Source organism: Ursus maritimus, unplaced genomic scaffold (assembly GCF_017311325.1).
Source record: "Ursus maritimus isolate PB19 unplaced genomic scaffold, ASM1731132v1 scaffold_36, whole genome shotgun sequence".
Taxonomy (NCBI): Eukaryota; Metazoa; Chordata; class Mammalia; order Carnivora; family Ursidae; genus Ursus; species Ursus maritimus.
The window spans coordinates 3,651,138-3,664,222 of record NW_024426230.1 but is presented as its reverse complement, the minus strand read 5'-3'; positions in this window follow the sequence as shown (position 1 = coordinate 3,664,222).

The window sequence follows — 13,085 nt, the reverse complement described above, 5'->3', positions numbered from 1 at the left end:
TGCCACTGGACAAGTACCAATAGATGTTTTTGGTCATTAAAGGAGTAACAAGGGAGACTACGATACATATTTGTCACTACCAAAGTAACTATCAGCTAATTAGTACAGGCTAATGAATGAGGTACCACACTTTCAGGGTCCCAGGCCAAAAGAAAATATTAGGAATTGGGCAATGCCCAGTTCCATTTATAAGAGGTTCTTTAAGTTTTATTTCTTTCATTATAAAGTAAAAAAAAAAAAATTGCTCCGTTTTTTATTAAAGAAAATTGGTACTGCTTATTGAACTTTTTTCTTGTACCTGAAGGAAGGAGGTTTGATCAAATATTTATTGTATTGGCTAGATTTTCCTTATATGCATCTAGCCAAGATCATCATTCTGTGGCAGATAAAATCTAAGGCAAACTCAGAGAAATGGTTATGAACCCCTTTGAAGGCAACCACTGAACAAACACACAGATCTGTGGCAATAAATGACGTGTCCCCATTCAGGGCTGATGCGGACCTTCCAGCCCTGGCCCAATGGGAATCCCAGGTTCTCCTTAGGATCTGGTTGCTTTGTTGTCCTCCATGTCTTGCTTTGTGACACCTTTCCTTAAAAGATATGTCACATCCTCCCAAGATCTGTTGAATTTAGTGCATTGTTGTTGGCCCTTTCAAGTTAATGAACTGAGGGAGAAAACAGAAAATGGAGAGATCTTAACATTCAACCTGAAGTCTGCTTAGGAGACAAAAGCTGATGAACACAACTCTCGAGAGAATGCCGTGAAGGAGGGAGTCATAGTGAAACTTCCCAAGACGAAGGTGGCAGTGAGTTATCTGAACAGACTCCGGGCTGGCAGAGCGGAAGTGAGGTGGAGGTGCTCTCAGCTCTCAGGTCCCGACCAAACTCTTCAAAGCTACCCCAACATTGCATTTCAGTGCATATTGTGAATAATAACATCAAGGGGCCGTGAGCAAGTATGAAGCTCCGGAGGACTAGAGATGCTTAATTTTCCATTTGCTACATTTTTCTTTTGTTCCAGACAATTCCAGACTCCATTCCCAATTTTTTTTCTCTCTATGTGCAAAAACTAAGGCTTTGTGCACTCTGTTGCTATGGAAACAGGAGAGAGAGAAACAGTTTATGTATTTCAAAAGCTGTCAGCCTATATGCTGTGGATTTTGATAACCTACACACAAGCCACCTTTTCTCTCGTCCCAAAGCCCGACACCATAACGTTTATTTTTTTATACCTATGTATGTTGCTTGGGAAAACTAAGGATCTAGTTATTTAGCTTTGCTGCAATTCATTTTATACTTAATTTAATGTCCAGGGGAAAGAGAGAGGCTTTGGTGACGCAGTTAGAGAAATATGAAACTGTTCTTAATAAATGCTTACTAAATCAGAATGAAGACAGAGTTAGCAGGCATCACAACTCAATCTATTGACAAAATAAAAAAGATTGAAGTTCTATTAATTTTAAAACAGATCTGAATGTTGCCTGGCTTATATTTCATAGAAATGTAATGTCTGCTATGCCCTCTTCAGCTCTCTAATAAAAGAGCTATTTTGAAATTACAAAATACACTGTGTTCTCCCCCAGAGAACCCAATTCAATAGCTTATTGATTTTTCCTGGCATCCTTAGTCTGGTGTGAAGGGGTTTCTGGGCTCCTAGACCTGGAAGGAGGGAGTTTGTTTATAATTGATTCAGATTCTGTACAGCAGAGCACTCCCCCCTCAACCAACGCATAGTCTTTATAATCGTCCAGCCCATTAAGTGCTCGCTTCCTTCTATTCTCAGTAGCTTTCCAGCACATCCTAATATTTTCAAGAAAATGACTGCCATTGTAAGGTCATTTTTATCAAGTTTAGATGATGCAGTTAAGTGGACCAGGAAAAATTCATAAGAACTTCAGCCTTCATGTCTAAAGCACACTCCAGTAGCTAAAGGATCTGTCAAGCTCTCAGCTGTAAGGCCTGCTCTCCCAGTCCTTATAACTAGATGAGTCACTTGAGCCTGAAAATCAGGTGTTCTCTGTTGTGTTTTTTTTTTTTCCTTCCATGAAGACGTACTAGCAACAATTGATCTAAGTGTGCGTAAAGGATAAGTGAAGGACGAATGAGAAAATAATGAACAGTTGCTCCCCATTGTCTTCTTGTCTTTTCTTCTTTTACAAAAAAGAAATGTCCTTTATCTCAAAAAAAAAAAAAAAAAAAAACCACAAAACCCTCAAGTTCAAAATCTGCTCGTCACAATGTGAGTTTCAGGGTTGTATTAGCTTAGTTTCCTTGTCTTAAGTGTCATTTACCCAGTAGTCGAGAATGGTTACAGAAGGATTAGGATTCTCCCAAGCAAATTATTTTGTTATTCTTGATACTCATAGGTATATAGCCCATTTTCCTCCAAGGAACTGAAAGCATTCAATTGACCTTATCTCATAAATACTTACCCTGCTCCTGAGAGGTGATGCATTTTAAATTTCTATTCAATTGCTGGGGGCAAATAAAACCCAGAGATATCAACTAGCCTCATCGAGGCAGTCGACAAGAATATCCATGATATTTTACAGATTAAATGGAGAAAAAAATCTGGCTGATTGAATCTTAGGTATGCAGATTATAATAATTTCCATCAATTTGGAAGAAGGTTTCTATGAAGTATGAAAGAATTCCATTTCAGTGGCCCGGTCCTGCTCACAGATTATGTCAGTTACTTGGATAAGAATATCGAATGCATAATTATCAAATTTTCAAGGGATATATGCCGTAAGGAATAGAAAATATATTGTACAGTAGAATCAGATTTCAAAAAGATACTAACATCTTGAAACAATAGCTAAAGCCAACAAAATTTAGTAGAAATGCAAGTGCCTGATCTCAGACTTAAAAAAAAAAAAAAAGTAACAGCTGTGAAAGAACAGCTTGGGAAAGATGTGAATATTATTTTTATAGATTTTTATAACAATAACACTAATATGAGCTTGCCATGTATTGTGTCTGATAAAAGAACACACATGGCCTTTGGCTGCATTCATATAATTATGTATTCTGAACGAAGAGAGTGCTGTTTGGCTATAGTCTAGCTGGTCAGATATTTTCCTACAAGCTCACCTCTCTGACCTTAAGAATAACCTACACCTCTTGATACAAAATCTCCTGGGGAAGAGATGAGACAAACTAAAGTTTATTCCGGAGAAGAATGCGGAAGGCTTTAAACTCTATCCCAGGTTGAACATCAGACAGTCCTAGTGATACTGAGCCTGGAGAAAGACCAAGGGAAAACATGGTAGTTCTCTTCATTATTTCTTCAGAGGTGAAATTAGGACTGACGTTTTGAAGTTACAGAGGCGAGATTTTCATGTAATATAACTTCTTTTTTTTTTTTTTTTTTTAAACAATCTGGGTAGTCTAAACAGGAAATGTCCTGCCTCTATGGGTGGTGAGTTCTCTTGGCTAGATCCAATTTTCAGATGGGTAATTAAATGAGTTTGCTTTTGAGGTCCCTTCTAAATCTGGATTTATAACTCTGATTCTAGGACTTGCCCAGGGACACACAATATGGTTCTCCCTGGCCACAAATAATAAAATATATAATGGGCTAATATATTAAAACATATAATCCATAATGCATCTGGACAGTTGAAAGTCTGGAGCTTTAAGTTTAGTACTTAGTATGTGTAACAAGAGATTTTATTGAATTCTTCACTTGTAAAAAGGATTTAACTACATTTACCACGAGAGGGAGGTCTTCGTACCTATAACTTTGATGCCACTGCATGCTTGAAAATGGTTAAAATGGTCAATTTTGTTTTGTATATTTTCATCACAATAAAAAATTCAAAGAAAAGAAAAACCCAGTTATTCTCACTCTGAGTAACCAGATTCATCCCCCATGGCAGGGTCAATAATTTGGCCAACATATTCCAAGGAAAATTATCATCCTAAAGACCTGGTGACCACTTCCTCCTAGGTCTTCCCCTATTTTGTCCTAGACTACGTCGCTTCTGAGAGTATTCATGGACACAGGGACATTATATGCAGGTGCACTGAGGGTGTACTTCAGTGAAGGAGAAAAGATTAGAATCTACCTTTGAAGTGCAGACTGTTGCATACCAGCTGTGATAAAATAAAATCTACCATTTACCTATGGGAAAGAAGTGAGGTTACAGAGTAGTGAGGTTGGGAGACGAGTACTCACAATGAGCTGAGACTGTTGTTCAATCAATTGCTATGTCTTGGAAAGTATGGCGAGTCTCCCTTTGATAGTACATGATGGCATACTTTGTTATACATAAAATGCATCTGGCGGAGATTATTTCATATTCAGATTTACTGGCCCCATATAGTGATTCTTTTTTTTTTTTTTAAAGATTTTATTTATTTATTCAACAGAGAGAGAGACAGCCAGCGAGAGAGGGAACACAAGCAGGGGGAGTGGGAGAGGAAGAAGCAGGCTCATAGCGGAGGAGCCTGATGTGGGGCTCGATCCCATAATGCTGGGATCACGCCCTGAGCCGAAGGCAGACGCTTAACCGCTGTGCCACCCAGGCACCCCCCCATCTAGTAATTCTGATCCAGTAGATCTTGGGTTGGGGACATGAAATTTTTAAAAAGAAATCGAGATGTTAATGAAGAAGATTGCTGAAGAATACATTTTTGAGAAGTATTAACCTAAAGTATAGCTAATCCTTCTCCAATTTCCTTCTCCCAGAAGCCCTTTTTGTTTTTAAAAATCATTGAGGACACCAAGCACTTTTGTCCGTGGGAGTTGTATCTATCACTATTTACTGAATTAGCAATGAATACCGAGAAATTTTTAAAGCTATTTACTTATGCATATAAAATAACAATAATATACAACTATAGGATATAGTCAATTAATGAATTCAATTAATGAATTAATTTGAAAATCAATATTTTCCAAAACAAAGTGAGATTGACCTTGTTTCTCATTTTTGCACATTCCAGCGTCCAGCTTTGCAGAAGACCTTTGAATTCTCACAACACATCTGCATTCCATTTGACGCAATATGTTGCTTTGGTTGAAACATATGAAGAAAATTTGGCCTCAAATAAACATGTAACCGGACATGAGAAGAGTATTTTGATAACCTTTTCATATATTCATGGATATTGCTCTTTGACATTACATGGAAACACAACAAGTTGCTGCTTCTTAAAGGTTAGTTGCAATGGGGACTCTGAAACCACGTTAATTAACCTTTTGTACTCTGTTACCTTAAACTTCATTAATCTCTCTTGCACTTTGTGTGGACCTTTTACCCATGCATAGCATTTATTATTTGTAAAATCTAATTTTTTCGTTATATAAGCCTTCCAAATGTTGATTCATTTTTATTACGTAACATCAAACAATCGTATTGCACTTGCTAATTTCACCACTAGCCTCATCAGGAAAGTCGCAGTGTTTTGGGAAGCTGCAAAGTTCATGATGGTGGATAAAATTTTTCCACAGTTGTAATTATTACATGAAAGCATGCACTTCATAGCCTGCAACAAATACTATAAGTTGTTTTCCTTGAAGACACAAACTCGCTTCGTTCATTTGGGAAAATGAATGCCAAATACATAAGTCTGGCAACCATAGTGTCTGTCAGTCATTCTTTGAAATGTGAAAAAAAAAAAAAAGTATTCCATGAGAAGGGTGGCTAGTTCACCTTGCAACTCAAATAAAAACTATACCCATGCCAGTACGAATAACAGTACAGTCTCTTTTGCCTGGCTTTTCAGGCATCGTGAAAGAAACAAGTAGAGGTCCAAAAAATAAAAATAAAAAAATTAAAACCCCACAAAACCAACTATACCCATGCTTTTTCTTGAGGCAGCCATGGTATTTTAGTATGTAATAAAGATATTTTTTCACATTTCTCATTTCATGACACAAATATTCAACAGATGTGCATTCTTTTATTTCTATTTTATTTTATTTTTTTCATCATGATAAGTGTACTCTAACCCCATCCCCCCCCACCTCCCCTCTAGTAACCATCAGTTTGTTCTGTAGAGTTAAGAGCCTGTTTCTTTGTTTGCCTCTCTTTCTCTCGTTTTCCTTTGCTCATTTATTTCATTTCTTAAATTCCATATATGAGTGAGATGATATGGTACTTGTCTTTCTCTGACTTATTTTGCTTAGCATTATCTCTCTACTGCTATCAGTGTTGTTGTAAATGGCAAGATTTCATTCTTTTCTTTGGCTGAATAATATTCCAGTGTGTGTGTGTGTGTGTGTGTGTGTCTGTCTGTCTGTCTGTCTGTGTATACATACATATACACTACATTTTCTTTATCCATTCATCTGTTGATGGACACTTGGGCTGCTTCCATAGTTTGTCTATTGTAAATAATGCTACAACAAAGATAGGAGTTCATATATCCCTTTCAATTAGTGTTTTTGTATTTTTCTGGTAAATACCCAGTAGTATAATTCCTGGACCATAGGGTAGTTCTACTTTTAATTTTTTGAGGAATTCCATACTCCAAACCTCCATGTTTTCCACAGCAGCTACACCAATTTGCATTCCAACCAACAGTGCACAAGAGTTCCTTTTTCTCCACATCTTCACCCACACTTGTTTCTTGTGTTTTTTATTTTAGCCATTCTGAGAGGTGTGAGGTGATATCTCCTTGTGGTTTTGATTTGCATTTCCCCAAGGATGAATGATGTTGAGCATCTTTTCATGGGTCTGTTGGACATCTGTATGTCTTCTCTGGATAAATGTTTGTTCATTTCTTCTGTCCATTGTTTGATTGGATTATCCATTTTTTGGGTGTTGAGTTGTATAATATCTTCTTCCATTCAGTAGGTTGCCTTTTAGTTTTATTGATTGTTTCCTTCACTGTGCAGAAGCTTTTTATTTTAATGTAGTCCCAATAGTTTATTTTTGCTTTTCTTCGTCTTATCTCAGGAGACATATCTAGGAAAATGTTGCTTCAGCCAATGTCAGAGAGATTATTGCCTGTGCTCTCTTCAAGGATTTTTATGGTTTCAGGTCTCACATTTGGGTCTTCAATCTATTTTGAGTTTATTTTTGTGTATGGTGAAAGAAAGTGATCCAATTTTATTCTTTTCCGTGTTTCTGTCCAGTTTTCCCAACACCTTTTGTTAAAGAGAATGTCTTTTTCTCATGGATATTCTTTCCTCCTTTGTCAAAGATTAGTTGACCATATAATTGTGGATTTAAACAGATGTGTATTCATAGGTTGAGATTTAATAAAATTACTAATATATATATATATATTTAACCTTAAGTGTGTGGTAGTGAATATAATAACTAGTACTTTTGGTCAACAGTGCTGATCTACCATTAAGGTGACAGCAATTCTTCCCACCATTCCTTTCGGTGAGGTGAGACTATACCTCTGGACTGTGAATTTCACAAAGGTCTCTTAGTTTTGTTTTGTTTTTTCCCCTCCCCACTTAGGTGGGACAGGATGAATAGAATTGCCTGGAGTTGAGTATTTCCCCTCCCCCAGGTCAGTTAGGCTCTGATAAAACTCATGCAAATTAGGACCCATTAACTAGTTTCCCCTAAGGGCAGGCCTTTTTAAAAAGAACAGTCAGGGCACCTGGATGGCTCAGTGGGTGGGGTGTCTGCCTTTCGCTTTGGTCATGATCCCAGGATTCTGGGATCCAGCCCCATGTTGGGTGTGGGGCTCCCTGGTCGGCAGGAAGTCTGCTTTTCCCTCTCCCTCTGTCTCTCCCCTGGCTTGTGCTCTCTCTCCCTCTCATTCACTCTCTTTCTCAAATAAATAAATAATAATAATAAATCTTAAAACAAAACAAAACAGAATCTGAGATGATCTACCAGCAGAAACAGCGTATGGAAAGTTATCAAGCTTGTGCTTGCTGGACAGACACTACCAATCTCTTCCCACCATTCTTGGGTTTTAGTTATCATCAAGTAGGAAATACCTGTTTTATAAACACCTATTTTTAAATTTTCCTCATTCTCACTTTATCTTTGTCTGTTTGAATAAACTTAACCATATCCATTGCTCTGGCTTTGCAGATGATCTTTCACTTTACCCCAGTCACTGCCAACTTATCCAGTCATGTAAAAAATACAGACACATTTATGTGTCTGTTCACCATAACCTAGAGGAGAGGCTATGTCACGACACATTGAAAGAAAAGACATACCATATCAAGCTCTGCGTGACTCCCAAGAATCACATATTTACTTAGAAATATTAGAGAGTAATGTTTATGCGAATCTGCTCCCATCATTAGAGGCACCTAGCCAACACATAAATGTCCATATTCTTTTTAAATATTTCATACCCGGGGCACCTGGGTGGCTCAGTTGATTAAGCATCTGCCTTTGGCTCAGGTCAAAATCCTGGAGTCCTGGGATCAAGCCCCACATTCAGCTCCCTGCTCAGTGAGGGGTCTGCTTCTCCCTCTGCCCCTCACCCTGTTCGTTCATTCTCTCTCACTCTCTCTCTCCCTCTCAAACAAATAAATAAAATCTTTAAAGTAAATAAGTAAATACTTCCTACCCATTCTGCAAGTAAAATTGTTTGCCTTCCCATATATTCTGACATTGAAGTATATCCGTTTTATAAGGAGACTAGTAGTATTCAGATATAATTGCCATTTATTCAGTTACCTATGACATACTCATGCGCATTCCATCCCGGTTTCCCCCTTTCCCATTTTACAAGTCCTTTGAGATTTTTCACGTCTAGTGACTCCCACTGTGACTTTATTGACAAATCTTTTCTCATGTGTTCTTTCTATCAACCGTCAGAGGAAGAAACTGAAGCTCAGAGAAGTTGAGGGACTGGCCCTTAGTCAAGTGGTTTTAGCCTGAGTTTTAACCCAAGCCATGCAACATCAAATCCAGGGAAATATGAGAACAGAACCAAAAAGAATAGTACATAAAATTCTAAATACTAGGTATGCCCTAATCTGTTTGAACTGTATAGTATAGTCAGAATAGGCTGGTTGCATTTATCCAGTCAAGCTGCTTTGGTATATCCACTAAACCCCCTATCTTTTTTTTTTTTTTTTTTTAAGATTTTATTTATTTATGTGACAGAGAGACAGCCAGCGAGAGAGGGAACACAATAGGGGGAGTGGGAAAGGAAGAAGCAGGCTCCTAGCGGAGGAGCCTGATGTGGGGCTCGATCCCGGAACGCCGGGATCACACCCTGAGCCGAAGGCAGACACTTAACGACTGTACTACCCAGGCGCCCAAAACCCCCTATCTTGAAATAAGAAAGCACCTATGAGTTGATCTGAGCTAGCCCTCTCTCAGCTATTAGAGGTTTTCTTTTCCTTCCAAACAGCAATGAATTACCATTAAAATATGTATGAATGGTATAGAGAAAGCATGTAGTACAAATGCTTCCATTGCCTTTTGTGTAATTTATCATGGTGTTCTTTTCCATCGAGCCCTGAGGTTGCTTCAATATTCTTCTCAACACAGGACTCCAAGCACCACTACCAATTGATCACTGTTAACAATTCAAGATGAAAGCAATTTTCTTCTCTGGTTTAAAGTAAGTCTTCATCACTGTAAACAACTGAAGCACTATTTCTGCTTTTAGAGAGATTTACATATTAAAAGATCACATTCGTGATCTGTGTATGTTTAAGGTCACGGAGATGCTCATTATCATAAAGGAAGTAGTCTGACACCGTGTAAGAGGTCGTTCAATACATACACAGCCTGGGTAAATGTTCCATTACCAAACAGCATCTGTGCCCTCTTATCAGAACTTCAATGCAGCCACTTGCCACTTGTTTTCCTTCTATGCCCTTCAGTAAGGGAAGGAAGGTGAAAGTCAGAACTGTATATACCACGGGGATCCAAAGAAAATGAGTCATCCACACCTGAGCTCTATGAGCTCCAGCCCAGACATCCTCTCCTGCTCACTCATCCGCCCTTGCCCGCATACTCAAAAGAGAAAAGGACAGAGTGGAAGTCTTGGATGAGCTCTCCAGAAGAAATCCTTTAGCAATACTAACTGGACTCTTAATCAACCGACAAATTCCCTCAGTCTTTTCAGAAAAGTTAGTCAAGGTCTGAAGATCGACCTCTCATAAAAATCCAGGAGATTACTCACTGCAGCACAATAGGAGAATCAGCATTTCCTGGTAGGCAGCAGGGAACGGTATAACCCAACAGCTGTGCACGAACATTGACGCTCTCCCATGGGTGTTCTCAAGCCTCCGTCAGGACAGTGATAAGGGAAATGTGTAGCTTCTGATGGCTCAGGTGAGTCGGTCAAAACCAAAAAATCACACTTCAAAGGGTTGTCTGCATTAAGAAAAACACAACAAAGGAGGAGATGAGAGAGAGGGCGGCCCTACGCCACCAACTGTATCATGGAAGCCCTTCTTATCATTCTGCTCCAGTCCCTGTGATTATGAGGAGGGAGTGAAAGCATCCACTAATCAGGGCAGTGTGGTGTGCTATTCACAAGCTCATAACTGGCAGTAAAACAGAAAGGCCCGTGTCTGCTGTGCTGAGTAATTTCCACACCGAGGCCCTGAGCAGAGATGTCGTGTCATTTGTAACATCTGCCTTGGCACCAGGAGCCAAAGTAAGCTAGTTAGGGACTTTCATTGCTTCTTTCTCCCTCCTCTTATGACACGTCTAAAGGACTCAGGGTTATTTATAAAGAAAACTAGTCTGAGCTCTTCAGAGAATTGTCAGTTTGGTGCAGGTGAGACGGAAGAGTGTACTGAGGGCTAGGGAGACACACTGACCTGTTATTTACCCAGAAAAGAAGGGATGATAGCCTCAGGTATGGATGGAGAAGCTTTCAAGTATCAGAGCAGAAACAGGGAGATGGGGGAGGGGGGATGGTCTTCATAACTGCGTAGGAGGGAAGACTCAGTCTTCATGCCTCATTAGTTTTCTGACTCCTCACAATTTCTTGGATAGTGAGAATGGACAATTTATTTTTTTTCATATGAGAAATGGTGGAACCCAATACCAACTGCTAACTGCCAGTGTACTTGGCTTTTAACTGTAATCTTAACCTTTTCTAATTATCCTAAAACCTAGGTCCTAGACCACCTCTTCTCTTAATATGCATACAAATTACCTGGAGCTCTTGTTAGAATGAGGATTCTGATTCTGAAGTTCTGGGTAGGACTGTCTACAGCTTCCAGGTCATACCTATGCTGGTGGTCTGCCCCTCACCCCCCTCCGGAGCAAAGTACTGCATAACACCTTTCTGGACCATGGCAGGGTTTCTTTAAAAGCCTTTAGGTGTTTTCCCCTTGTTACTATGACTTCTCTTTTAAAAAAGAAAAAAAAAAAAAAAAAGAGGGTCTCAAGCGCATAAAAACAACATCTTACCAAAAGCCAGTCTCATTCGTCAAACGGATGGGAGAAACAAAACTATAAAAGAGGACTCCACCCAGGTTTAAATGGGTATGGATGGTCACTTTCTGATGTGTTTGAGGGTAAAGTAAATCTGTATTAGATGTAGGCCCAAGCCATACACCTGTGTAACAAATTGCATGTCTAGAGAGCCCAGAGAAATTGGAAAGTAGAAATATGGAAGCTCTTAACAATTAGGCACTTAAGGGGTATGTCCAAGTAACACAAGGAAAATCAAAGCCTTTAGCCAGTCTACCTAAAAATTAAAGTTTAGTCCCAGGGACTTTTCATTATAGCTTCTCTTGGCTTTGAACCATATCATGATTACCGACTCTCAACTGATGGTTTCTTCGGTATAAAGTCCTGAAGTAGGAGCTATGGGACATACAACCCATGAAGAAGACATGGAATATGACCTCAAGAAGCCTGCTGAAAGGCTGGGCAATGGAGCACCTAATAGACATTTTTCATTTGACATATTTCCATTATTACCCTACAAAGTGCTCACAGGGCAGTTATTGCTTCAGGAGTTCCTAAAAGGCTGGCTTCATATAATAGCCAATGCTATATTAAAGGTTTGCTGCACCAGGATTGCCAAATAGTAAAAATTTTAATCACATTTTTACCAAATGATCCCACACTGAAATGCTTTTCAACTTTTCCATTACCCTTTCTATATCCCAAATACGACGTGTTAATCGTGCATGGGTTCTGCCTCATAGCTTCCCTGAGCAGTTCATCAGTATTTCTCTTTCCATTTTACAGATGGGAGGACTGGGCAGGGAGAAGTTAAGTGACTGCCCAGAGCAAGAGCTGGAATCAGCGCCTGCGCTCGGGTCCTCTACTCTCATCCTTAACCACTGAGACATCCTGGCTCTGTCACCCTGACTTCCTGCACACACCAGGCCTGCCAACCACTTTAACAGCCAGTGACAGACGAATCATTATGAGCTGCTATGTAGGGAAAAGAAAATATAAGCCAGATTCTCATCCTATATAACTCTAGGGGAACTTTAAATTGCCAGATGTCAATCTGGAACCTTTCCTGAGCGCTAAGCTCTCATGCACAGGTGGGAAAGCATAATTCCCTGCAGAGGGTTGGGCTTTAGGATATACTCAAGGCAGACCTCAAGTCCAGAACACAGGAATGGCACCTGGCTCTCCATGGCTTGAAAGTGGCCCTTTGCTAAATGTCTTTTAACCTTTCCAGACTCCAAATCTCATCTCCTGAGAGGCTCTCTCTGGCTCATCTGCCTGTGAGTCAGAGCCTTGTGTTGGAAATATAATGGGCTTTGTTACTGTCAGACTTGGATTTGTATCTTGTCCCTACCCCTCATTAACTGTGTGACATTGGACAAGCTATTGGACCTTCCTGGACCCCACTATCCTCATGTTTCAACATTTAAAGCTTCTGGAAGCATTTTCACAGCGATACCGTGAGGGTTAAATATGACGACGTAACTGATACGTTGCTGACACATAACAGACAGTGAGTGCCCTAGTCTCTTGTTCTTTGTTAATATTCGTGGAAAAAATATCTTGGAAATATTTGATAAAGAGAAATAATGCTAATATATTAATCCCGTGTAATAAGCATTCGCTCGGGGTCAAAAATGTATCAACAAGTTATCTCATACAGAAGCAAGGTAATTGAGATAAATTGACTGGAAAAATAGAATACTAAAAAGGGGTTAGTTAATTGTCCTCAAATAAATGAACTGTTTTCATTCAATAAATTATGG